At 48.0% G+C, this 23,545-nt stretch overlaps 1 protein-coding gene across 4 annotated transcripts in view; it reads right to left on the bottom strand.

Moving 5' to 3' along the window:
* Nucleotides 1-23,545, bottom strand: part of FAXDC2 (fatty acid hydroxylase domain containing 2) — a 707,939-nt gene that overhangs the window by 466,393 nt on the left and 218,001 nt on the right. Inside the window, exon 1 of one of the 4 annotated variants that reach the window (XM_069653965.1) lies at nucleotides 313-511. The exons of 1 other annotated variant lie outside the window; for it this stretch is intronic. The gene's annotated coding sequence lies outside the window, so the exon portion shown is untranslated. Of the gene's footprint in view, nucleotides 1-45; nucleotides 512-23,545 lie in introns of those variants that run through there. 2 more of the 4 variants (XM_069653969.1, XM_069653966.1) reach the window with 2 other exon arrangements.

The raw sequence follows: 23,545 nt of genomic DNA, 5'->3' as shown, positions 1-23,545 counted from the left end.
GGTGCACTCACCTCCGGCTCGAGGAGGGCGCCAAGTTGCACTTACCCACAGACGAAGATCTGGACGCAGAGTTGGGAAGAGGACCCACACAGCTCTGGAAGGTCGGCCGCAGCAGAGATCAGTGTCGCGAGAACAGGCGGCACACGGTCCCCTCTGCTGAAGCACCGGGGGAAGAGGCAGACAAAAGATGCTTGGCCGGTGAGTCCCCCGATGCCTCCCTTATCGGCCAGTGAGGTGCCTGCGTCTAAAGGTGCCCTCTGGTTAAGTATCGCCCAGTCTGGACAGTGTGCTCTGCCTCCCCTCGCACTTTACCTGGCTTGCTATGGGTGGTATCCCTCTACCCTCAGTGCCGGCTGCCGCTTTTCCTCCTCAGTTTACCCGGCAGCAGTCTGTGCCTGTCCCCGGCTGCTGACTGGCTGAGCCCGGCACATGATGTGAGACACTGAGCTGGGAACCCAGTTCTTAAAGGCAGAGTGCTAGCTCCCGCCAGGGGAGGGCATACAGTGAGAACCAGTGTACGGGGCGAGAGAGTGGGCAGTTGAAATAGCGTGAAATGATGTAGGCGGTGGCATCACTAAACAAAGGACAGATAGCATGTCACTGCAGAAGGAGGAGTACCCCAAGGTCACATATACATCCAGGGTCGGACTGGGGGCATAACATTGTCTCGGCTACCGACGAAAACGTGGGCCACAGTTGCAAATGGAAATTCATTCCTTTTGTGACGCCGTTTGAATAGTACCCAAGGGGGAGCTTTTTTGATAAAATGTGATCCAAATGGTACATTTTAAAGAATATTTATTCAGCAACAGTGGTCAAAATTATTAGCCTCATAGTGAAGTAACTCGTCAAACTTGCCCACATTGGCCAAAAAAGTGGCCCACTTTGACCCAAAAATCTGGCACACACAAGCATTTTGCGTTTTTGGGTCGGCAATGGGCCTATTGCCCTATAAGCCAGTCCGAGCCTGTATACATCCCAGGACAGGAAGGTGCATCCCAAAACAGCAGGTGCATTTCAGGAGATTCAGAAGAGGGAGAGATAATGAAAGCAAGAACCGGAGAAGAGGACGGCATATAGCGAGATATTATGGTTGCAGACGAGATGTATTACACACAAAATATATCCACAGAGAAAGTTGTACCCCACGGGAGATACTGCATCCCAGGAGAGTCGAATGCCTTGATAGGTAATATTTCCTTGGAGAGAAAGGTGCATCCCAGGAGATGATCTTTTATCCATAAGGGGAAAAGGTACCCCAGGAGATGCAGATGTATCCCAGGAGAGTATGGTGGATCCCAGAATATGCTGTATCGTGTGAACCCAGGAGATGTGGGTGTTTCCCAGGAGAGGATGATGTATATCAGAATAAGATGCTGTATCTTGTGAAAGCAAGTCGTTTCCAAGGAAATGCGGGTGTATCTCAGGAGGGGACGGTGTATCCTAGAATAAGATGCTGCATCAAACAAAAGCAAGCAGTGTCCCAGGAGATGCAGGTGTATCCCAGGAGAGGATGGTGTACCACGGAAGATGCTTATTCACGTAAAAGTAAGTAGTATCGTAGGCAGTGCCTTAAGTGGCACTACAAATCGAGCCGGGGCTCATTGAGGGGGCGTGGCCTAACAGCGGGGGCCTTGATGGCCCGTTAGGCCACGCCCCCTTGACGAGCCCCGGCTCAATGGGCTACTGGCACCCCTGCCAGGCAGCCTTTTGTAGAGATTAGCACCCTCTCCCCTATGGGGAAGAGGGTGCTGATCTCTGCATTTCTATTCTATAGGCTTGCCTGGCAGGGGACAGCGCCTCTCCTATTCAGCCTTAATGGTGGTGCTGCCCCTCGCCAGCTGGGGAGGGGCAGCGTCACCATCAAGGCTGAAAGGGTGAGGCCACTGGAAGCAGAGGCCTTTTTCCTAAAGACTGAAACTCCCGCGAATCCGCGGGAGCTTCAGTATTTAGAAAGCAAGGCCTCTGCTTTCAGCGGCCTCACGTTTTCTCCATAATGGTGGCGCCGGCCCACGTGCATCACTTGATTAAAGGGATGCCTCGTAGGTGCGGCGCCACCATTATGGCTGAAAGGCATTTTTTTCTGAAGCCTGAAGCTCTCGCACACGAGCGAGAGCTTCAGGCTGTAGAAAAAAATGCCTTTTCGTGTAGTGGCCGGGGCTGCCAGGGGAGATTAGTGGGCCCCGGCAGGGCCCTGGCTCAAAACGAAATTTCGGAGCCTGCCGGGGCCAAGCCCCGGCAGGCCCCGGCCCACTTAAAGCCCTGATCGTAGGTGATGCAGGTATAGCGCAGGTAGGATAAGATGCTGTATCATTTGAAAGCAAGCAGTATCACAGGAAATGCAGGTATATGCCAGTAGAGGGTGGCATATCACAGAAAACACTATCTTGTGAAAGCAAGCAGTATCCTGCGAGATGCAGGTTTATCCCAGGAGAGGGCAGTGTATCCCAGAAGATGCTTTATCATGTAAAAGAAAGTAGTATCCCATGAGATGCAGTTATATCCCAGAAGACAGTGTATCTCATAAAATGTATCCAGTGAAAGCATCAGTATCCCAAGAGATGCAGGTGTCTCCCCAGAGAGAACAGTGCATCCCAGAATTACCAGGTTACTCACAGTAGTGACCACCTTACTCCTAGTCCATAGTCCTCTTTCCTCCATACTTATGGGACATCTCTCCGTCCTGAGGGACGGGACCGGAGCAGTTTGTAAAAAGCATCCACATTTTTTTAAAAAATGTGTCCTTCCTCTCTTTCCTGCGCGGGGCCCGGCACGCGGCGGTAACCCCGCCCACCTTGGCTCCGCCCCACGCATCACCCATCAGTCCTTTTCTATCGCAGGGTCAAAGACCCATTAGCAATAACAGAGGAACCTTATTAGAGGGGACGGCGTGCGGGCGTATGGAGGAAAGGGACTATGGACCAGGAGTAAGGTGGTCACTACGGTGAGTAACCTGGTAATACTCCTACGTCCCGTCCCCTTTCCTCCATACTTATGGGAGATTCCCAAGCACTCCTTACAGGAACTATGGGTGGATTGAAATACCCCTTTCTAAAAACAGGTTCTTCAGCACAGCCTGGCCAAACTGAGCGTCAGCTCTAGAGCTCATATCGAGGCAGTAATGCTTACAGAAAGCAGATGGGGAGGCCCAAGTAGCCGCTTTAGCGATGGACTCCCAGGGAACATACTTCTGAAAAGCCACCGCGGCTGCCTTGCCCCGCACCAGGTGTGCATGGATACCTTTAGGAGGTTTCAGCTTTTGGACGGTGACACGTAAGACTCTGTGATACAGGCGGCAATCCATCTGGAAATAGATGCCTTAGACGCCAGCCTGCCCCGAGGGTTACCGTAGGTCACAAAAAGTTGGGAAGAACTCCGAAGCTCGGAAGTCCTGTCCAGGTAGAACTTAAGAGCTCTTCGGACATCCAGGCAGTGTAGAACCCTTTCCGCCTCCGAGGCAGGGTTCGGAAAAAAGGCCGGAAGGGAAATTGACTGATTCAGATGGAATTCGGTCACTACCTTTGGTAGGAAAGCCGGGTTTGTCCGAAGGACTTGTCCTTGTGAAAGACGAAGAAAGGATGCTCCACCGACAATGCCTGGAGCTCACTCACTCTCCTCGCTGACGTAACGGCGACCAGAAAGGATACTTTCCAGGACACGTACTTGAGGTCAACCGTAGCCATTGGCTCAAAGGGTTTATGGCACAGCGCCGTCAGGACTACATTTAGGTCCCAAGGCGGGTGCGGACTACGAACCGGAGGGTAGATGCGTGTCAAGCCAGCAAAATGTCTCTTCACCACCGGGTTAGTTAGAGTATAAGAACACCAGTCTGTAGAGAGGTAAGCGGAAACCGCTGAGAGATAAGTCCTGCAAGACAGAACATGAACCCCTGACTGTGCTAGGGAGGATACGAAAGACAGCACCGTGTCAATCGTTGCCACCCTCGGGTCCAATTCTTTCTCCAAACACCAATGACAGAACCTGAGCCATTTACTCTTGTATTGGGATCTGGTCGAGGGTTTCCTGGCTGCCTGGATAATGCGCATGTTATCCGCAGACAAGCCTAAACGCTCTAGAGACTTGAAATCAGGCACCATGCCGCCAAGTTGAGCGATTGTGGGGAGGGGTGCCACATCTGTTGTTCCCCTTGGTGAATAAGATCGGGAGTTACTGGTAACCTGATCGGCGGACACATCGACAGGTGTTGAAGTTCTGAAAACCAAAACCTGCTGGCCACCACGGAGCTATCAGTAGAAGAGAACAGTTGACAGAGCTCGTCAACTTCCAAATTGCTCGATGAACTAGGGGGAGAGGCGGGAAGGCGTAAGATCTCATGTTGTGCCATGGAATCTCGAGAGCGTCCCCAAGAGAGGAGGCTCCCAGCCCCCCTCTGGAGGCGTACTGAGGAAGCTTCTTGTTTACTGCCGTGGCAAAGAGGTCCACCTCCGGTGTGCCCCAACGCGAGTAAATCCATGAGAGGATATCCGCCTTCAACTCCCACTCGTAGCTGACCACTGTCCGCCGGGTGAGGGCATCCACAGTGACATTCAGCTGGCCCGGAATGTGCACTGCAAGCAGCCAGACCCCATGAAGCACGGTCCACTCCCAAATCTGGATGCACAGGTCCACGAGAGGGGGAGACTTCGTTCCCCCTTGCTTGTTTATGTAATACATTGATACCACATTGTCCGTTCTTATGCGGACCACGTTGTTGACAATGAGCGGTCTGAACTCCTTGAGCCCCAGATAGATTGCCAGAAGCTCCAAATGATTTATGTGCAGGAGCTTGTCCTGAGGTGACCAGAAGTGCTCCTCTCCCAAAGAGAAGCGGAGGTATCTCCTGTGTGGATTCCAAATCAGGATATGCATGTACGCATCCTGAAGATCCACCATGCTGAGCCAATCGCCCATCTTCAAAGAGGAGCGAAACTGGCCGGGCGTGATCATCTTGAATTTCTCTTGGGGTAGGAAAAGATTGAACTGGGAAAGGTCTAGGATGGTGCGCAGGCCAGCCTGGTTGGGTTTGGGCACCGTGAACAGCCGGGAGTAAAAACCCTCCCCTCGCTCCCCAAGGGGAACGGGTTCCACAGCTCTGAGGTGCAGAAGTTTCTGAACCTCGGCCTTGAGGGAGTTTGAGCCTGACAGCTGAAAAGGAGGGTTGAGGGGTGGGGTAGGGGGTAAAGGTAAGCAGAAGCCCGCTCGAGCGACTGACAAGACCCATCTGTCTTCTGTGATGGTCTGCCACGCCTCCCAATGAGACGCAATGCGTCCTCCCACCGGGGTCTCGTGCGAGCGCGGAAAACCCTCATTTGGCAGGCTTATCGGTGGCGGTGCCCCCTGAACCTGATGAGGAGGCTGAGGAGCGGGAGAAAAACCGAGTACGCTGTTGTCTACGGCGGTTATTCCCCACAGGAGTATCCACTCTGCGAGATTTGCGGTCGAGGAAGCCCCTAAAACCAGAGGAAGGTCGACTTTGCGACAACGGTCTTTGAGACTTGAAAGGAGCTTTAACCAGAACAGACAATGATTTAGCCGTCTGAGTGCTATCTTTGGTTTTGGTGAGCTCTACATCAGTAGAAGAGTGAAAAAGCTCCTTACCATCGAATGGAAGGTCCAGAACCTTGTCTTGCACTTCCTTCGAAAACTTAGTGGCATGCAGCCACGCTTGCCGCGAGGTATCAACCCCAAGCATCAGGCCCCGCGCCGAGGTGTCTACGTGATGAGCCGCAGCCTCCAGGAGCTCCTGGGCCAAGACCCTGGCATCGGAAAGGCCCCCTCTGAAATCTTCCAACTTCTCGACCGAATGTGCTCCTCAAACTCCGACAGACCTCTCCACATCTGCATGTTTGCTCCCACCAAAATCAATTCTGCATTGGCCTGCCTGAGCTGTAAGGCCGAATTGGCAAAGATTTTCCTCCATGGGGAGTCCAGGAGCTTGTCCTCCTTTCCCAAGACCTGAGTAGCAGTCGCGGAGGAGGATGCTGCAGGCCTGGATTGCAACGTAGCTGCAGCCACCACTGTGGAGGAGGGAGGCGGACAAGACGACAAGGCCACTTCTTCCGAAGAATGCAGCCTGTACCTCGCGTCAATCTTTTTATTGACAAAAAGTCCCGAGTGTGGCTTTTCCCAAACTCTTCGGACCTCGGCCAGAACGTCCTTTTGCAAGAACAGGCCGGTACGCTCCAAAGGAGACAAGGTGAACGCCCCAGAAAGCACGCCCTGCTGCAGAGCGGGTGCCTCGGGCACCGGAACATCCAAGAAACTCATGTGCAGCACCCGGTCATGGAAAGCTCTGATAGAGCGGGGAAGGTCCTCCTTGTCCTGATCGCCTTGAGGGTCATCTGACAGGTCAGGATCCTGCTGAGCCGTGTCAGGGACTGCCTTGTCGTCTGGGGACAATGGTGGCAAAAGCGGAAGCGCAGGGGGAGGCACCACGGGCAAGGGAGGCGCCGGCGGGACCACCGGCGGAACGGGTGGAGCCGGAGGCACAGGTGGACATATCTCCTTGAAAAGCCCTTTGAAATATTGCCTCATGGGGTCGGTGCGCATAAGCGCTTGAAATTTACCGAAAAAGGCGTCCTCAGGAGATTGTTTCGGAACCTGAGGAGGCCTCTCATGAGGCGGACAAATCCAGGGACGTAACGGGGAAGGGTGCCACACCGGCCCCTCCACCGACGTATCCACATAAATCAAGGGAGCCGCCCCTGCGGGCAACAAAACATTGTGCGAAATAGGCATCCGGGCGTTCCAATCATAAACCGGCCGGTAAGGATGCACACAAGGGACCTTAGGTTCACCCAAAGGAGCGAACCCTACACCAGGGGCCGATGGCATAGTTGTAGGGGTAGTACCTAAAATGGCCGCTGTGGTCGTGGCGGGAACGGCCGCCATTTTGTCCTCATCTGAGGGGAACTGCGGCACGTGAGGAAGTGAGGCAGGGGTCCCCGTCGATGGGTCAGGGGTCTTAATTTTAGCCTCAACGTAAGGACCTCGGCAGAGCCGGTACTATGAGGCCTGGAATGTTTCTGACACACACCAACCGCCAACTGAGCCTTCGAAGGAAGGGTCTCGGCACTGCCGGTGAAAGAAGAAACTTTCTTCTTCGCCCCCTCAACAGATCTGGTGTCACCACAAGAGCGGGAACGGTGAGCAACTGCTTTCACCGACAAAGCCTTGACCGGCCCCTCAGAACTGTTGGTAGCCTTAGCCTCTGTACGAGGGACCTCAGACCTAGGCCCGGTAGAAGCCTTATCGGCACGGGCCTCGAACATCCGTTCGGTAACCTCAAGCCCAGCCAAGACCTCGGGGCGCACCCCGGTTTTGTTTTTGAGGGAAGCCGAAAGAGCGGCCTCAGAGCAAGCTCCGGTACCCCACGACTCAGTAGAACTGGGTCTACAAACAGCCCCCACAGGAGGGGCCTCGGAGCGTACTCCGGTGAACACAGGCCCCTGACAAAGACCCTCGGAGAAAACTCTGGTAGAATTATTAGGCCCGACAGGCACCTCAGGGCGAACCCCGGTAACAGAGCGATCAACGCCCCTCCCGGCCCAAGAGGAACCCGGAAAGGTATCCCCCGGCCGGGGTGCTCTGAAAAGTAAAGAACTTACCGGGCGTTTTTTCTTCTCGTCGATGAACGCCTGAAAATGAGAAGGAGGAGTTCGTCCGAACACCACCTCCCACCGCTCCAACTGACGTTGAAGTGCCCGGACCGAAAGGGAGTCACAGTAAAAACAGGAGTCCCAACGGTGTTCCGGACCCAAACACTCTAAACAAAGAGGATGGGGATCCGCCCTCGTGAAGCGACGGTGACATGATGAACAGTCTGGAAAATCTAGTTTAAAAGACATAGACAGACTAGTAAACGAACGCTAGCGAGAGCCAGAGAGGAAAACAGGGAAGAAAATCTTCTGAGGATGCAAGTGCGTCCGGCCCCGATCGTGCGGAGAAAAGGACTGATGGGCGATGCGGAGCCAAGGTGGGCGGGGTTACGGCCGCGTGCCGGGCCCCGCGCAGGAAAGAGAGGGACACTTTTTTGAAAAAAAATTGGATGCTTTTTACAAAGTGCTCCGGTCCTGTCCCACAGGACGGAGAGATGTCCCATAAGTATGGAGGAAAGGGGACGGGACGTAGGAGTATAAAATGCTGCATCATGTGAAAGCAAGCAGTATCGCACGAGATGCAGGTGTATCCTTTGAGAGAACAGCATGCTCCAGAATCAGATGCTGCATCATGTGAAAGCAAGCAGTATCCTACAAGATGCAGGTGTATCCCAAGATGCTGTATCCTGTAAAAGCAAGCAGTATCCCAGGAGATGCAGGTTGTTGGGTGTTCTGACCCACGTTTGGACTATTATGGTACAACATTTGGTGCTGTGGGCTTAGGAAATCCCAGATGGCCGAAAAAGCCCACATGTGCGCCAGAAACTATGAAAACCGCGCAGTTTGTGCGCACACCAAAATGGTCGCCTGACTTGCCACCCCCCGGTGCGGGTGTGCTGGGTCAGAAGAGCCATGAGTGAAATGGGGTGCCAAAGAGAAAAACAGCAGTGCCTGTTCGCTAGAAAGCACTTTAAAAATCACCCTTTGTTTCTCTGAAGGCAAGCTCAGAATGCCCATTTCAAACATTGCAGAATATCCAACAATCTCACTGAACACCAGCAGACATTTGACAGAATAAAGTCTTGTGGGCATACAAAATCTGGAAAGAGGATGAGCCTAAAATAATGTTCATAGCAAAACTGGCTGAGCTGTGGATTTCAGCAGTTTTAGTAAATTTGGACTGAAAGACACTAAAAATCTAAATGTTTAAAAGAAATGAGTGACCTACTTTTGAGTGTCACATAGGTTGCAATTGTTTAAATGTCATAGTTTTAAACTTAGAATCAGCATTCTAGCTGCATGCGTAAAAATTGGAAGTTTGATTTGGACAGGAAAACTGGCAGCCAAAGAGACATTTAGCTGAGGCCTGGCTTAAAAAGAGAGGGAATTTTGCCCACCAGCTACCCCCAACAGGAGTTGAGACTTGCACAACAGCTGTGTTCCCAGGCCTAGCTGCCTTTTGCTGTTCCCACCAAAAGGGATATGACACTTCTCTGATTGAATTACCTGGGCTCTGCATGAAATTGAACAAAGCCCTGTCCTGACTCAGGCAAATGTTTTATTGGGGGGGGGGGGTCGTAAAAGTGGCTTCCTCCTGGAAGGAAAGGGGAGGAGCACTGCCTGTGAGAGCAAGCTGGCTTGGCAGAACTGGAAAAAACAGAAATTCAACCTTGTGCTGGGGGGAAACCACACCCCTTTGGGGCCAGAACATTAATCTAAAAAGATGGATCATTCATAGAGCGGACTTGTGAAAATTTTATAAGTGATATCATTATTCTTGTGATTTTTCTGTGCACATTTGAAGACGTGTTAGGACCCGGTGGTATGTTCAGGGGGGTTTTTAGCGGAAAAGAGGATATTACTCTAAGTGTATGTATGTTAAAAATCTGACACTCCACCACCTAATGCCCACATGCTTTGCGAACATTTGTGTAAATGCGGGGACAAATCCAATATTGGTAACCTGACCAAAAAGTGAAATATGTTGCCATTTTTGAACCCAAGCTCCTAGAAACGACAGAATTGGAACAGGGGCTACCATCAGTAAATGCATGATGTGTGTATGCAATGCCAAACAACTGTCTATCGGGGAAGTATGTATTTGGATCAGATATAGATTGTGTGTAAAGTTGACAGGGGTGGGTTCTCTGTATCATAAACAGACCTCATCATGATGACACTTCATTTCATTCCCCCAATCAAGGGGAAGAGGAGGAAGTGGCCAATGACAAGTGGAGAGGGGTAGGGCCTAGAAAGCTAGCCTCTCCACCCACTTTCAAAACACATAAAAGCAGACAGTCAGGACAGATAGGGACATTCTATTCCACCTGCTGCGGGACGCTCTGCCGGGAAAATCCATACTTTACCTCCATCAACCTCCAGAGAACCAACACAGAGACTCCAATCTATCCACCTTCAGAGACCAAGACTTTACTTCAGAATTGGTAGCAGAGAGGTCAACTACAAGCTAAATCCCTCTTTAGCAGGCCTCAAATCATTGCCACTATTCACAGCCAGGCGAGCTGTTTGAATTCTTTGCAAGAACTCTTGCCATTTGCCAGAAAGCAGTGTTGTATCCAGAGAAAGCTGTGCAGAAAGATCCAGAAGCAGTGCTGTACCCAGAGAAAGCAGAGCAGTATCCAGAACCAGAGGCCAGAGATCCAGAGTGACCCAGACCGCTGTTAGCAGAACCAGAGAGCTGACTCAGATCACTGTGAAGTGCCGAGACCAGAACCGGAGTCCAGTCCGAAAACCTGACCAGATCCGTGGCGAGGCCTATTTCTAAATATATTGTGAGTACCTAGCAGAACTGTGCAGAACCAATCTCTTAGTTAAAATAATACAATTCAATCTATTTTAATCTAACCAGAACTGCCTCTTAACTGTCACCTGTCATTTGCAAAGCTGTCACTTGTCATTTTCTAGCTGCAAGCTGTAACCTGTCGCTTTGAACTTTTAAAATTTCAAATCCGAAAAACTACCTTTATTTAATCGTCCGTATCTCTGGAACCGTTTGGGCTAGGAACTTGGTTTAACTTTCCTCTGGAAGCTTAGAATCTCAGCTTTTCAATAAGCATAGAACTTCCTACTCCCCATACTTTTGCCGTAATCACGATTCTCGCACTCGCGAATTTTACCGCGATTTGCAATTTGGTTAAAAATCCAGCCACGTGTGAAAACAGCAGCTTCATTGCTTTCCTTTGCCAAAAATTTGTTTAACCTGCTAGTGACTCCTAGATCCTTGCTAAAGTGAGCCTGAACTCATCCCAAGTATATTTCACTCACCCTGAACCTCCTAAATGGAATTAAAACCATTTTCAGCATATTTCTCACTGCATTGTCACCATATTCAAAGCATTTTGCCTGTGTTTCAAAACTACTATCTGTTGTATAAGCTGCTGGGGGGGAATTGAACTGAATTCTATTTGATTGCATTCCTAAGAACTGTGTCATCTTCATCTCCTTACAGTGCATAAAAGGGGGGTGAATTGTCCAAGAAAGTGATTACATTGTCTTTTGCTGAAATCCTATCAAGTTATTTTCTGTACTGCATTTCATTCCACATTGCATCCATTTGAAACCATAAAAGTATTGTTGCTATCGTATCCATCCTATAACCATTCATCATTGATTATAAAGAAATGTGCTAGTGCCGGACTATCCATTATTGATTACTGCTCAGATTAAGTGTGATATTCAATTATTAATTTATTATAAAGTGTGATATATATATATTGTTTAAATTATCAAATAAACCGTTTAAACTTGCAAAACAGAACTACTTTGTGGCTCAGTGGGGTCAAGGGGATTCCAAGAGAGGGGTGTTATATAGGGGCAGTCATCCAGAACGCATGAACTGGACGTAAAGATATATCAATAAGGGTTTCCATTCAGTATCCCAGACTAGGCATTGACTTAGCTGTAGTGTTGAATTGAATCCTCTTACAAGGTTTGTCCCAGGAGAAAACAGTCTATCCCAGATTAGGATGCTATATCATGTGAAAGCAAGCAGTAGCCCAGGAGATCAGGTGTATCCCAGAAGAGGGCAGTGCATCCAATAGGAAGATGCTTTATCATGTGAAAACAATCAGTATCCCATGAGATGCAGGTATCCCAGGAGAAGATGGTGTAACGTAGAAAATGATGTATCCTTTGAAAGCATCAGTGTCGCAGAAGATGCAGGTGAATCCTAGAAGAGAACAGTGTATGCCAAAATAAGATGCTGTATCACGTGAGGGCCCTCAGTATCCCAGGAGATCCAGATGTATCCTCGCAGAGGACAACGTTTTCCAGAGTAAGATGCGGTCTGAAGTGAAAGCAAGCAGTATCCCATTATTATAATATTTATTTATCAACTGCCACGTGCCCATGGGCCTCAGGGAGCACAAGAGATGCAGGTCTATCCCTTGTGAGAACAGTGTCTCCCACAATCAAATGCTGTATCATGTGAAAGCAAGTAGCATCCTAGGAGATGCAGGTGTATCCCAGGAGAGACAACTTATACAGGGAGGAAACCCGGTATACAATTGACTAAGGAAGGTTAGCAATGTATACTTTGTCTATGTCCGGGAGGACGATAATCCATATATAAAAAGAGACAAAGCTATAGTGTAGATGCTAGAAAAACAGAACAATAATGCTAAAAGTGCTTAGAAAAGGGGACCAGTCACAGTTAAAATATAAGTATCAAGTTTTAATAGTAAATCAAAGAGGTTAAAACAACCAATTAAATGAAGTGGTCCACAGTACAATACTTAAGACATCCAATAAAAAACAAACAAGAACAGGGATTACGTGGCAAGCTTGGATAGCTAGTTAAAACAGTGTATCGAAAGAGCACAAAAAGGTACATATAAAACAAATAGTGTAGCACCCAACTTAGTTAGAATCAATGTGTCATAAATTTGGATCTCTGTTTACAGTTCAGAGAGTTGTCTCGACATGTTTCTGTTCCTCATGGCAAGTATGGAACATTCATCAGGAGGGAAAATAATGACAACGTAACCAAGTTACAATCGGAGTGATACTAATAACAGTAATAATTTCATAGCATCAGTGAAGTAAAAACAAAAAGGCAAATAGTCAGCTCATGAGCTATGAACAAAGGTACCAAAATGAGGGGACAATTACCTCAAATGATGCCTGGGGGTGCTGTCTACTGACAGTAGTGGGAGGTAGAAGACCACTAGGTCGGTCCTACAAAAGATGGAAATACCGTTTAAGCGCCAATAATAGCTTCTAGTAGTTTTTTATAGTTATCAAGTGGTAGCAGTTTTTTAATATTTTCTTCGATTTTTAGTAGTTCGATTTCAATTTTATTGGATGTTTCTTTGGCGGTATCAATAATCAATCGATTATTGAGAATTTAAAAAATTGATGAGAAAAATCCATCTCAAAGAATTTTTCTCTCTTGAAACAGAAAGCATTTGTGAAGGACCTTCCAACTGTACGGGACTACGTAATCCCTCTACCTTTTACCCGCCACCTCAGAGTTTTTCTCCAGAATCACTAGTTTTCGAAAAGAAAGTCATTGCAGAAGTTACCGCCCTCGAAAATAAACATCAGAGACCCTTCCACAACCTTTCCACTACGGAACACAAAGCCCTCGACTCTCTATCCAAAAATCCCTTGATTGTCATCAAGAAGGCTGATAACGGTGGGGGGGATCGGGATTCTCAATCGTAGTGAATACATTAATGAAAGAGAAAGACAACTTAGCAACACTCACTACTACCGCTATCTCACACAGGATCCCACACCTGAACTTCATCTACTCGTCTCTGACAAAGTCTCCAAGGCTAAAGATCGCAAATGGATCTCGAAACAGGAAGCAGACTTCCTTATCAACAAAAAACCAAGTGTCCCAATGTTTTACACCCTACCCAAGGTGCATAAAACCCTTATCAACCCGCCTGGACGGCCGATAGTGGCAGGGATCAACTCAGTCCTCGAACCTCTCTCTACTTTCTGTTAGGCAGAAACCTGTGCATTTCCCTTAGGGAACACTGCAAAAGATTTAAGACTACAGGTGTTGGTAGCAGTCTGTACCACCCAGATTTACCTGGTAGCTGTGGCTGAGCAGTCAGACTTCCCTCAAGAAGAGTTAGGCAGTATGCAAAGTATACACAATAGGCACTCAGATACACTAATACAAGCAAACACTGACCAGAGCTTTGGTATCAAAGTATATAATTATTTATTTAAAACCACACAGTTGAAACACTCCAGCACTCTTATTGTAAAATATTCTAAACACAGTTACTATTGTAATATATACACCCCTTTTTCCTTATCAGATTAGTCACAGTAAACACCATTTATTTTCATACAGAGGTGAGCGCTTAACTAGATTGCACTCCAATAAGTTTGTGAGAAAGGGAGGGAAAAAGACAGAATATGGAAAGGTACACCACTCTAAGATTCAGGAACACTGTTAGCAAGGCAGAAGAGCAAAAGTCACTGGTGAGCCAAAGTCCAAAGGCTGGGCCCACTCTTAGAGAGAGCAGAGCACAAATGCGCCCAAGATCACACAGTTACACTATGCTTAGAAAGTCTTGCAGAGGGTTCAAAAAGGGTTTAGAGAGGCTTTAAGAAAGTTTAGCCCGGGTGTCCCAGACTAACCCAGGTTCGAAAGCCGGAGGCTAAATCTACCCCGTACAGTCGGTAGCAAGGGAAGCCAGGCGGGACACGGTACCTTAGGTGCGAAGGATCCACCAGCGATGGCAGTTGTTACTGGTAGTGGGTGCAAGTTGCGTCGTCGTCCAGGGGAAGACGAGATCTCGACTTGGAGGAAAGATGAAGGTCGTTGCACTACCAGGGAAGAAACCAGCCGCGGAGTCTTCCGGTTAAAGGTGGTACCTTTGTTTCGCGGTCGTGGTAAAACGTGGTATCCCGGTTGCCGGGGTGCTTGGCACGGGCAAGGCGGCCACGAGGTACGTCGGGAAAGCGAAAAGACGGTGAAACTGGTTATCCCCACCAGTCAAAGGAAGAAGACTCTCCGGCGGGAGATCTTCTCTGTCGTTGGGAAAAGTGGTGAGGCAGTCCAGCAGGGCTCCACCGGTGGTGGTGTCGTGGCAGGTCGGCTCAGCTTCTCCCTCGTTGGATTCTTAGGTCCTGTGGCGACTTCTGAAGTTCCAGTCCCCAAAGCCCTGCTTTTATGCAGCAAACCCCCATTCACTCAGCCTAGCTGTCACTCAAACATGCTAAGTGGTGAGCCGGCCGGCTCACCACTTGGGCCAATCAGGATGGAGTGCGACTTGAGTTGCCTAGGCAACTCAGTCCAGGGTGCCTAAATTCCCCTCCACCCCTCCTAAGTACCCCAGACAGAGTGGCACCACTTTGGAGGGCTTCTGTGGAGAAGCCCGCCAAAAAGTGGAACAAAGGGCTCGACTTGGGTTGGAGTTACAGAAGAGAACACAAACGCCATTTTAGAATCAAGTTTTGGCAAAAAATACCAACCGGAGAATTAATATTAATTAAATAAACCGGCGGTATGTTCGAGGCTACTTTAAATAATTAAATAAAGATAGTAGCCTAAAACAATGGGAAATCCCATAGGAAAATATTCGCGGTTGAATATAAAAAGTAGTATCCACTGCCACCAGCCAAAACTTGATCAGGGGGGACGGAGACGTGCCCCCTCGACTAACAGACCCCGGGGCAATTGAATTGCCCCAGCCAGTACGTCCACAATATGATGGTTTGTACTGGTTCTGTTCAGAATTTAAGACTAGTAAAGTCAATGGTGACTTTACATGCCCTGGGAGACAGTAGTCAGTCCCAGGGTATGGAGTCTATACTGGGGGGTCACTATGACACCCCTGTGTCACTGCAATGAGGGTGCTGTGTAACACACATCACAAAAACACATGAAGCCCTATGGAGTAAAAGACCCCATAGCCCATTAAACACATCTAGATTCAAAGAAACACCCTCAAATCATGTCCAGGAGTGAGAGTAAAAGAGTCGCACCCTTGGCAGGAGAAAAAAATAAACCCCAAAAAATCCAGCAAAGCTGCTTGGGGACTCACTAGGTTAGGAAATTCAGCCTAAACAGAGAATTCTCCCTAACACTTTCGCTGACCATTATTTGAAAGTATATGTTCAAAAAATGCAATCTTATCTGAAAGATTCTAGAGATGTTATCAACAGCCTTGAAAACCTTGATTTTGATCCCACAACTCAGTTGCTTTTGGGCTTAGATATTGTCTCACTCTACACTAATATTCCTCAACAAGCCTCTTTGGATGCCATAGAAGAAATACTTTTATCTCGCGAAGATAGCGATCCGGTGCCCACCTCGTTCATCCTGGTGCGTTGAACTAGCACTGAAACGTAACTACTTCGAGTTCAACGGAAAGTTCTACCAGCAAATCGAGGGTACAGCTATGGGGGCAACCATGGCTCCGAGTGTAGCCAATCTTTACGTCGAGACTTTTGAGAAATACCACATTTACAATAATCTGAACCCTTTCAGTACCAATATTGCTAAATGGAGTTGCTACATTGACGACATTTTGGTACTGTGGAAAGGCACCGTAGATGAGGCCAACAATTTCTTCACATGGCTGAATAGTCTTAACCCTCACCTTCAGTTCACCAAGACTTCTAGTAACGAATTTACTAACTTTCTGGACCTCACCATTTTTCCTGCCAACGGGGTCCTCAAAATCAAACCTTACCACAAACCGACTGATAAAAATTCTCTTTTAGATTATTCAAGTCACCACATTAATCATTTACGTGATAACCTTCCCTTTGGTCACTTTTTACGCCTCAAGAGGAATAGCTCGGATAAAGAAACATACGAAACTGAGGCTACCACTCTCAGTAAAAAACTTAGACAGAGAGGCTACCCTAAAAAACTAGTGAAAAAATCTGCCAAAAGGGCTTTTAACAACAATCGGGAAGCATTACTTGAACCGAAACCTGTAAAACCTAAAGATGATCGTATTGTCTGTGTTAACACCTTTACTGACCAGAGTTTTGAAATTACCATCATCATCAAGAAGAATTGGAAAATCTTTAAAATTACAACCCAAGTTATGCCATTGCCTATCTTTGCGTATAAAAGGAGCACCCCCATAGGCAACAGAGTCAGCAACAGTAAACTTAAACGTCTCAATACCCCTGAGCCTAGATTGACCACACTATGGGGCCTTCCTGAAGCCACCGGGTATTACCGCTGTGGCTCTTGTGGTGTTTGCAAACTGACTTCAAAAACGAAAGCTATTGATGTTGACCTTTCAAAGCTCTGGACCCAAAAAAACTTGACAAATTGTAATACAGAGTTTGTGGTTTATCTGATCACTTGTTTATGTGGACTGCACTATGTGCGTAAGACAACTCGCAAAGTGAAAACCCGAATCATGGAACATCGGAGCTGCCTGAAGAACAGAACTGAAAACGCTCCCTTGGTAAAACATTTCAACCTTCAAAAGCACAATCATGAGGATTTTACATGGACTGTATTGATAGCCCTTAAGGGAACTAACTATTCAGCACGTGAGAAGAAACTGTTGAAGATGGAGCAAAAAATGATATATACTCTGCATAGTGAAGTTATTGGTCTTAATGAATCTATTGAGTGGCACAATATCTGGCCCCCCAGATGCCTCTGTCTCACGGAGCCCTAGTGACCACTTCCTCGTAACCATCCGGTTCCTTCTTCCACCTTTTTTGTGGTTAGTTAAGAACCGCTCTGACAATACTCTATTTTGTAGACCTCTCGCCTCTCTCTTAACTACTCTGGACTCGTGCTTTATTGCGGGCACTATGGCACTATTTTCTCCTCCCCCCGTTACATTTCACCTTTGGGCTACTGCTTTCCTGGCATCTACACTACAGTCCAAGATGGCCGCCGTGTGTTCTCATACACCCGCCGTATTCCTACTAAACATAGTAGTAGGACTGCCAGGTAACTATGACTACCTGCAGGCATCGGCTGTGGCGTGCCTCCAGATTGACTCGCGCAGCCGTTTCCGAAAAGCACTGAGCACTTTTATGCTACGGACGTTCAGCACTGGGTAAGCCGCTTTTTGGAGCGCTTGCGATCGCGGACTGGCCCAAGTGGTTCCGAGCTGCTACTAACAACAGATCTGCCCGTTCTTTTTACACAGTGCCGAATGAAGGATCTCCTATTTTGCCATCCCGATTTACAGACCTTTCCCGGCCAGGCATTTCTAAGGTATGTCTGTGCCCAGCGTTTTTCACGGCGGCTCTCTCGTAGGTGTGACTATTTGCTATGGGATATCGAGTGGCCTCTGCACTCTCCTCATCGAAGCGGTGCACCTCCCTCACTGTCATTTCTGGATATTCCATGCCCCTCCACATTGGGCGTAGCTATTTACTGCTCCTATAGATACCGCACTACACTCCCGGTTGTTCTTGGTTTACCAGCATGTCTATCGTTCACTTATACATGCTCCCCAGTGGATTCGGTTCATGGCGAGTCCTTATTACTTCTGCGGTGCAGAGCTCTATGTCTGCACATCGGTCTCCCCACCTGCTGTTTTGTAAGCACAACCTCTGCTTCTCTTTAAGCTATTATTGGCGCTTAAACGGTATTTCCATCTTTTGTAGGACCGACCTAGTGGTCTTCTACCTCCTACTACTGTCAGTAGACAGCACCCACAGGCATCATTTGAGGTAATTGTCCCCTCATTTTGGTACCTTTGTTCATAGATTTTGAACTCATCAATGCATCTTGCTACTCATGAGCTGACTATTTGCCTTTTTGTTTTTACTTCACAGAGGCTATGAAATTATTACTGTTATTAGTATGACTCCGATTGTAACATGGTTACGTTGTCATTATTTTCCCTCCTGATGAATGTTCCATACTTGAGGAACAGAAACATGTCGAGACAACTCTCTGAACTGTAAACAGAGATCGAAATTTATGACACATTGATTCTAATTAAGTTGGGTACTACACTATTTGTTTTATATGTACCTTTTTGTGCTCTTTTGATACACTGTTTTAACTAGCTATCCAAGCTTGCCACGTAATCCCTGTTCTTGTTTGTTTTTTATTGGATGTCTTAAGTATTGTACTGTGGACCACTTCATTTCATTGGTTGTTTTAACCTCTTTGATTTACTATTAAAACTTGATACTTATATTTTAACTGTGACTGGTCCCCTTTTCTAAGCAATTTTAGCATTATTGTTCTGTTTTTCTAGCATCTACACTGTAGCTTTGTCTCTTTTTATATATGTATCCCAGGAGAGGACATCGTTTCTCAGAAGATGCTGTATCCCGTGAAGCAAGCAGTATCCCAGGAGATGCAGGTTTGTCCCAGGAGAGAACAGTGTGTCTCAGATCAGGATGCTGCATCATGTGAAAGCATGTAGTATCCCAAGAGAGGACACTGTACACCCGAAAAAGATGCTCTATCAGGTGAAAGTAGTATCACAGGAGTTAACACAGTACCCTAGGAGAGGATAGTGTATCAAAAAAAGAGAAGGTGTAATCCAGGAGTCTATGTTCTAATCCAGATTTATTAATTGATAAAATCCTAGGAGAGGAAGGTGCCTAACAGGAGATTATGTTATATCCCAGTAGAGGAAGGTAAACCTCAGGAAAGGCAATGTATCAAAGAGAGGATGTATCCCAGTAGAGAAGTTGTATCCAAGGAGCGTTTTCGGTGTTAAAGGATGGGAGCAAAAAACAAGGGGGGGGTCCTGGGAGTCCCTCTGCTGGACATTAGTCCTGGTTATGAGAGCCATACCCAGATTCTTTAGCTCACTATCTTTCAGAGGACAAATATCCAAAATATATCAGTCTTTGTCCTGCCCAGGGGCATCCAGCACCGAAATGCTAGGCAATTCTCCTCTGACCAAGAGTACCAACAGCAACCCCAGACACATGTTTTCGGTCTGGTTGGACCTCATCATTAGGGTGGAGCTGTGCCTCTCTAAGAATAGTGAGCCCAAGAGGAGGCCATCTGCTTGGTCAAATGACACTGAACAACAGGAAGCAGCACCAAACTTGCTGCCGAATATGCCATCCCTGCCCCGGATCTTTCCCATCTGCTTATAGAAGCAACTGATTGTTTCAAACCCTTCCTGCCAAAATCTCGCCTGCCATCAAGACAGTGCAAGAACCTTTGAGCATCGTCCTTAGGATCCGCAAAGAAAGTAGGTAACACTATCTCCTTATTTAAATGGAAAGATGAGACTACTTTAGGTAAGAACGCGGGAAACGTTCTTAGGACCACCTTATCTCTGTGAAAAGTAGTGTACGGTTCCGAAGCCACTAGTGCCTGGATTTCGTTAACCCTATGTGCAGACGCAAGACCCATCAAGAGAGTTGTTTTAATGGTGACAAGCCTGAAGTCCGCGGATACCATTGGTTCAAAAGGTTTGTGCGCAAGGGCGCCTAACACTACGTCGAGGTCTCAAACTGGGTGTGGTTTCTTGATAGATGGGTAGAGCCTGGTGAGGCCCACCAGATGTCGCTAAACCACCGGGTTGGAGGAAGAAAAAACGTACTCCTCTGAGTAACGGTAGGCCCCTATGGCTGCCAGATTGGTATGGCATGTGTATATTTGCACGCCCGAGTGTGTGAGGTGTGCAGAGAAGGATAGCACGTCGTCCAACGTGCAAGTAAGCTGGCCAACCTCCTTAGATTCTGCCCAGTGGCAAAACCTAGTCCATTTGCTTTTGTACTGGCTCCTAGTAGCATCGGTCCTAGCGCCCTTTATGATGTCTAGGTTAGCCTGTGAGAGCCGCAAATGCTTTAGTGTGACCTGCTCAGGAACCATGCTTTCGAGGGCTAACTTCTGCAGGGCGGGTGGATGACCTTGCCGCGATAGGTGAGCTGGGCCCAATGGCAGGTGAATGGGAGGCTTGTCCATGAGGCTGAGCAGCTCAGAGAACCATGGTCTCGCAGGCCACCAAGGAGCTTTGAGAATGAGGCTGAGGTGACGTGATTCTCTTATTTTGCAGATCACCCTGTGAACCAGGGGAGTGGGAAGAAATGTGTATGCCGTCATGCTGTTCCACTGTAACTGCAAGGCGTCGCTCAGGGAGCCGGGGCCCTGTCCCTGCCAAGAGGTGAACTGAGGGCACTTCTTGTTGTACCAGGTGGTGAAAAGATCCACCTGAAGAAGCCCCCATCTGCTGAAGATCCCCAGCAGGGCCCGATCGTTCAAATGTCATCCGTAATTGTCTGCTCCCAGTCTGCTGAGCCTGTCTGCCTCCAGGTTGGACTCCCCCGGGAGGTGGATTGCGCTCAAGTACATTTTGTTCTCCAGGGCCCACTCACAAATGCGGACCGCTAGGCTGCATAGAGGAGGGGACCTGGTGCTTGTTAATATAATACAAGCTGGTGGAATTGTCCATTTGAATGAGGATCATCTTGCCACTGATAAGTGGCAGAAAAGCTAGGAGAACGAGCCAGATAGCTTTCAGCTCTAGCCAATTGATATGGGCCTCCTGCTCCAGGAGGGACCAGCCTCCATGGACGCAGTTTTATTTTTATTTATTTTTTTGGAATAATTTGTATTCATTTTTTATAACAAACAAAACAACCATCACACCCGACATTTTCATCTCAAGTTTCTTGGAATACGTCACATGTTCCTTTTCAATGTCTCCCCCCCTCCCTGCCCTTAAACTCGAGCTCTCCCCTGCTGTTCCTCTAGCACCCTCCTCCTGAGGTTGACTTTTTTCGTTGTTCTCGGGCGTGTCCTCATCACAGGAATTGGCATGGGCCCGCTCAGGCAGTGCTGCCACCATTTGTCTCCATGTCCTACTCCCTCATCCTCCCCTCTGTTGGCCGCCTCGTACCATACCACCGTCTCAGCCTCTGCCCATTTTAAAAGATCTTTACACCATACCTCTAATCTAGGTCTATGGGCAGATTTCCAACCCATGGCAATTCTCCTCTTGGCCAGAATGTAGGCTAGGTCCTTAAGTTTACATAAGTGTTTCAGGTTCCGCGGTCTGGTGAATCCCCCCAGCATGCATGCCCACACAGAATCTACCTCTAGTTTAATCCCTTTTTCAGATAACCTCAGCCTGATCTCCTCCCAGAATTTCCCAACTTCCGGGCACGCCCAGAACACATGGGTCATCCCAGCCTCTACTTTTCCACACTTGGGGCATTTTTGTGTGCTTGTATTCCCAAATTTAGTGATCATTCGGGAGTGTCATATATGCTCTGTGGGTAACATATAGCTGGATCTGTTGCAGCCTTGCATTCCTGGACACCTTCTTATGGTATCTCTGGGCTTTTTCCCATTGCCCGTCCTGCATCCTCCTCCCAGTCTTTTCTCAGTTGGTGCAACTCCTTTCCTACTCTAGACATCACCAGTTCATAAATTCGGGATATTTCATGCCCGCCCTCCGAGATGTCATACTTAATTTCTATGGTTGCGTCCGGTTCCTCTGCTAGAGTTATCTCAGACCACGTTTCCTTCACCCGTTTGACTATTCCATTGTAGGTGATAGGTTGCCCCACGTTTATCCCGGTTTCATTCACTAGCGTTTGGAAGTCCAGTGCCTCCCCTTCTTGCCAGACATCATCTAGGGTCGCTAGGTCCACTGGCTCCCAGTATTTGCGGATTCCTTTCCTTAGTTGCTCATCTGTCCCGCGTAGTGCCACTTGCAGCACTTGTGGGGAGCATGGGCCGAGTTTCCTATAGCTTGGCACGCTTTGTGCCAGGTCTTCCAGCCCAGTGCCAGTAGTCTCGGTCACCCATGCATCTCAAATTTGGGTAGCCACATCAGTTCTTTTAGGAAATATGGCTTGCTTTCTTCCATCAGCAACCTACATACTGATGTCTCGTATTCTGATAGCCACCTAGCAACATATTGTAGCTGCGCCGCCAGGTATTACATCTCGCCAGGTATTACATCTCGAAGTGCGGCAAGTTTATCCCCCCTCTATCATATGTGTTCTGGAGTTTCCACAGGGCTACCCTGTTTCTGGAGTTGTGCCACAGGAAACCTCTACATAGGCTCTGAAGGTTAGTAAAAAAACGCTTAGGCACCATATGTGGTATATTTACAAACAGGTGTAATAGCCTAGGCAGGACCACCATCTTGAGCAAGGCTGCCCTTCCTTTCATGGCCAAGGGGAGCTTTGCCCAGAACCCCATACTGTGCTTGATACCTTCTACTGCGCTCTCCATGTTATAGTTGTGCTCATCTACAACTGTGTGGTATATATTGATTCCCAGGTATCTATATGTTCTGGTCTGCCAAGCTATCTGCAAGGTGGGTAAGTTTTCTAGTGGGATACCTTTGTACCTGCCTAGGGGGAACATGCACGATTTACCGCTATTCCCGAGAGGATCGCATAGCGGTCCATCACTTCCAGGATGTATTGCAGGTTTTCTTCTGGGTATCGTAGGTATAATAGCATATAATCTGCGTATAATTATATCAAATGCGGTCCCCCATTAGTGCGGACCCCTATTTCTCCATATTGTCGTCTCAGGTAGATTGCCAGTGGTTCTAATGCAAGGATATACAGCATCGGGGACCACGGGCAGCCCCGTCTCGTCCCTCTGCTAAGTTGCCATTCTTCTGAGATTGTCTCTGCTGTTTTAACCCTGGCTATCGGGGAGCTATACAGCATTTTCACCCACCTCAGGTACCCAGGTCCCTTCCCGTATTCTTTTAGGGCTGCCATCAACCACGGCTACTTGACCGAGTAGAAGGCTTTAACTGCGTTTAATGAGGCCACTGCTATTTCCTTTGGGCCGTCCTCCGTCTGCTCTATGACGTGGTGGAGCCTCCTGTGGTTGTCGGATATACTTCTTCCTGGGACATATCCGGTTTGATCAGGGTGTATAAGTTTATTTATTACCCGCTTAAGTCTATTTGCCAGCACAGATTTGAGGATCTTACTGTCTTGGTTTAACATAAATAGTGGTCTGTACGATCCACAATCTGTGCTAGGCTTGTCAGGTTTAAGGAGCGGGATGATTACCGCCT

This window comes from Ambystoma mexicanum, chromosome 3q, assembly GCF_040938575.1.
Source record: "Ambystoma mexicanum isolate Mex_15411 chromosome 3q, UKY_AmexF1_1, whole genome shotgun sequence".
In the NCBI taxonomy this organism is placed as follows: Eukaryota; Metazoa; Chordata; class Amphibia; order Caudata; family Ambystomatidae; genus Ambystoma; species Ambystoma mexicanum.
Note: the sequence above shows the minus strand (reverse complement) of the source record. Positions and strands in the feature narration are given on the sequence as shown.